We start from the raw sequence: 4759 nt of genomic DNA, 5'->3' as shown, positions 1-4759 counted from the left end.
GGTGAATTACTTAAAGTAGACACACAGATCTTTGAGGCAAGCTTTGTTTTATTTAAGAGAGACAGAATAACTTAGAGTATACTCACAACATCCAATATATCATGTTCAAGCCTTATTACCTCTTATGAGCAATTTTTCAAAGACACCTCTACAGATGATGCCTGGAGCAGATCAGCTAAGCTGATAGCTGGTTCTGCAGCACCCACAAAGATTCTTAAGTCATCTGTTCCCCCAGCAGTACGCTTCTATGAGAACCGAAGATCTGCACACCTTGCTCAAATTTTGTCCCAAATTTATTCACATTCAAGTGGAATTTAGAATCAAATTTAGATTAACCTGTACTGTGATTGGCTAAGGGGCTATTCTACCTGTGGTTAGCAGACCTTGACTGCATTGAGCTAAGTTCATTTTGTATCCTGTTGTGGTTAAAAATTTGTTAAGTGGCTCTGAGCTTCTGCCTTATTGGGTGAGTGGTTCTGAGCTTCTGCCTTGTTGGGCAAGTGGGTTACCTTTTGACACAGTTTTGTGGTTTGAAGCACACTGCAGCACAGGGCTTTTATTATCTTGAAAATGTTATGAAACCACATGTTTCCCTGTTTCAGCAGCTCAGTAGCAACTGTGCAGTCAGAACACTTAGGTTTCTCCTTTGTCAACTTCATGTCTGCTTTCTGTGCTGTCATCAGAATTGAGTATATGGGTACCACAGGGAGGAAAAGCAAGGGTAAGATTTGATCCCTGCTAAACCAGATGGAACAACTGACAACTGAAGCCCAGGAAAAAGTCAACTTGCAAAATGGGTACTTTGTGTCAGTTTTTCAACAGTCCCATGGGATGGCCCTGCCCACTATGGGTCAGAGAGGCCCAGGTGAGGGAAATTCCTTGCCCTCCATTGAAGCTGACCTCATTAAGGAACACCTTGACAGGCTGGATACCTTCAAGTCAGCCAGGCCTGTTGATTTACACCCAAGGGTACTCAGGAAGCAGGCAAGCATCATAGTTCAGCCCCTGGCATGAATCTTCTAGAGCTCTGGTGAAGTGCCTGATGATTGGAAGAGGGCCAATGTCATGCCTATCTTCAAGAAAGGGAGGAAAGTAGATCTGGATAACTATAGGCCCATCAGTTTGACTTCTATCCTGGGGAAGGTCCTGGAAAAGATTATCAAAGAGGCCATCCTTAACAGACTAGCTGAAGGCAATATTCTGAGGGATACCCAACATGGGTTTGTTGTGGGTAGGTCTTGCCTGACCAATCTCATTTCCTTTTATGACCAGGTGACTTATCACCTGAACAAGGGGGAAGAGATCAATGTTGTATAGCTTGACTTTAAAAAAGCCTTCAATCTGGTATCCCACAATCACCTCTTGGCTAAACTGGCTAACTGTGGCCTCGACCTCACCACGATCTGCTGGCTGGGGAATTGGCTGTGTGGTAGGACCCAGAGGGTAGTGGTCAACGGGAGCCAATTGTCTTGGTGTGCTGTGACCAGTGGGGTCCCTCAAGGTTCTGTCCTAGGGCCTATATTGTTTAACATCTTCATCAATGATGTGGACATTGGTGTCAGAAGCGAACTGGCCAAGTTTGCTGACGACACCAAACTCTGGGATAAAGCATCCACACCAGAAGACAGGAGGGTGATCCAGGCAGATCTTGACAGCCTCAGGAAATGGGTGAACAAGAACCTGATGATTTTCAACACCAAAAAATGCAACATTCTCCACCTTGCGAGGAAAAACCTGCAGCATGCTTAAAGGCTTGGCAGTGCTGTGCTAGTTAGCACTACAGATGAAAGGGACTTGGGGGTCATGATTGACCACAAGATGAACATAAGCATTCAGTGTGACACTGCTGCTAGGAAAGCAAGCAAAATGCTGGCTTGCATCCATAGATGCTTCTCAAGTAAATCCTGGGACATCATTCTCCCATTGTACTCGGCCTTGGTGAGGCCACAGCTGGAGTACTGTATCCAGTCTTGGGCTCCGCAATTCAAAAAGGATGTGGAGAAGCTTGAAAGGGTGCAGAGGAGAGCCATGTGCATGATCAAAGGTCAGGAAAACAGACCTTATGATGAAAGGCTGAGAGCCGTGGGGCTCTTCAGCCTGGAAAAGCGCAGGATCAGGGGTGATCTGGTGGCCACCTATAAATTTATCAGGGGTGCTCATCAGGATCTGGGGGAGCGTCTGTTCACCAGAGCACCTCAAGGGATGACAAGATCAAATGGTCACAAACTCTGCTGTGACCAATTCAGGCTGGACACTAGAAGGAACTTCTTCACTGTCTGAGCCCCCAAGTCTTGGAATAGACTGCTGCTGGAGGTGGTTCAAGCACCCACTTTGAATGCCTTCAAGACACATTTGAATCAGATCCTATGATCCCTGCTGATTTCCAGCCCCTGGGGTAGGGAGCTGGACTCAATGATCCTCTGGGGTCCCTTCCAGCCCAAATGTCTATGAAATCTATGAAATCTGAATGGTACTGGGCTGGATTGGCTTCCTACCTGGTCAGTCTCCTGCTAGTTTTTGTTCTTGAATGGGATTGGATACAGCTGACTAACTAGAATCCCTCTACTTATTCCTATCTAATCCATTTATTTCAACTTATTCTTCTCCCCAAAACCTCTTATTCATTCTCCCCCCCGACAAACACACACTTTAAAAAAAGAAAGCTGTCTTTCCCTGGCAGCGTGATCCATTACTGTGCAAGGAAGCATATACATTACACACACTCACAAACATACAGAGAGTAAGAAGAGATATTATATAGTTACACAAAGACACAGACTAAACACAACACAGAAGTCAGACACATACATCATAGAAGAAGAGATATTATTAAACACAACACAGAAGTCATCAAACACATTCATAAATCATAGAAGAAGAAGAAACTACCATCAGCGGTGGTGGTAATGGCAGTCCCTTGGAGTTGAGGATGACGTCCATCTGGCTTGATGGGTCCTCAGGTGACTGAGGAGCCTGATTCTGGAACACATATTCTTCAGCAATGGAAGCATGTTATTGTGTGGGGGAGTGGAATTTGCAGCCCTGGTTTGATCTCCTTCTCCTTCTTCTGCCATCACCATTCCAACTCAGTATCAAATCATTGGTCCTCAAAGTATGCATGCTTTCGTGGACCAGGTAGTGGCACAATGAACAGTCAACAGCTTCCTCCTCCCATCCATTGGTCTTGATGACTTCATGCTTGAGGGTGACCTTTAAGTGTTGGCTAATGGAGAGCTGGAAAAAAACAATCTGGTGAGGGAGGTTGTTCTCACACATCCAGATACAGTAGCCCATCCATTGGTGTTGATTTGTCAAGTGCAAGGCTTCTATGCTGGTAGACGCGGCTTCATGGAGGACACTTGCACTGGTCCAGCAGTCCTCCCATTTGATCTCCAGTATTCGATGCAAGCACCACTGGTGAAAGCTCTCAATGGTCTTAATGTGGTGTCAGTAGACAATACAGAATTCACTGCAGTAGAGGAAGGTGGTCGGCACAACAGCCTTGTAAACCAGGACCATCGTCAATTTCTGAAGGTCTCTATTTTTGAAGACACATTGTCACAGCTTGAAGAAAGTGGCATTGGTGGAATTGACCTAATGCTGGACTTCTTCATTGATGGTAGCCCATTGAGAGAGGTTGCTGAGATATGGAAAGTGTTCCATGTACTCCAGAGCCTCTCGCTGTAGAGCCTACACTACATAGATAGTGTAAGGGATGTACAGCTGACCCTGGAAGGCTTGGTGGAGAACCTTCATCTTGGCAACATTCAAGGAACAGGTAAGTCTCTTAAATGAAGCATTGAAGCCTCTTGCACGTCCTGTGCAATCATCCACAAACTGAAGGTCGTGAATGTCCTTGATAGTGAGTTTCATTTTTGGCCAGAAGTGCCCAAGATTAAAAAGCTTCCCATCCAGTTGATACTAGATACTGATGCCGAATGGTACATCATCTCGGATAAGGTGTATGATGATGGTCAGGTCGATGGTGAACAGTGTAGGGGCAATCACACAACCTTGTTTGACCCCGGTCCTGATGCAGGAGCATCAGCATGATGACAAACTTCAATGGGCAGCCAAGACATTGGAGGATGGTCCACAGAGCTTCCTGATTTGAGGAATCAAATGCCCTGGTTGGGTCAATGAAGGAAGGAAACAGTCCTTGATTTTACTTCCAACATTTTTCTTGAATCTACCTGGCAATGAAAACCATGTCTGCAGTGACCCAGGATGGCTGGAAGCCTCACTGGGTTTCCAAAAGGATGTCCTTGGCGATGGGATGAAGGTGGCTCAGGAAGTTGTGAGCCAGGATCTTACCTGCAATGGACAGGAGGGAAATCCCTCTGTAGTTCCAACAGTCAGATTTGTCCTCCTTCTTGTAGATGGTCACAATGGTCACATTTTTGAGATCCCCAGGGATGTCCTCTTTGTCCCAAAGGTGGAAGATAAGCTGATGGAGTTGTGATGTGAGCTGAAAGCCTCCAGCATGGTAGACCTCTGGCTGAAGGCTTTGTTGGTTTTCATCTATTGAATGTCCACTTCAGCTCTCCAATAGTTGGTGGATTGCCAAGGGTGGCAGGATGGCTTGGAGGGCCTCCTCTGATACGGTGGACTGCTGGTTAAGGAGGAGTTTGAAATGCTTCTTCCAACACAGATGGATGAGAAGCCAGGAGCCATCCTGGAGCTATCATTGTTGAGGAGCCAGGAGCCATCCTGTGATCGGAGGGAGTGTTGTCCAATGGAGTGGGGTCCATAGGTTGTC

The sequence above is a fragment of the Crocodylus porosus genome, unplaced genomic scaffold (assembly GCF_001723895.1).
Source record: "Crocodylus porosus isolate Cpor-Errol unplaced genomic scaffold, CroPor_comp1, whole genome shotgun sequence".
Classification (NCBI taxonomy): Eukaryota; Metazoa; Chordata; order Crocodylia; family Crocodylidae; genus Crocodylus; species Crocodylus porosus.
This window is presented reverse-complemented; position numbering follows the sequence as displayed.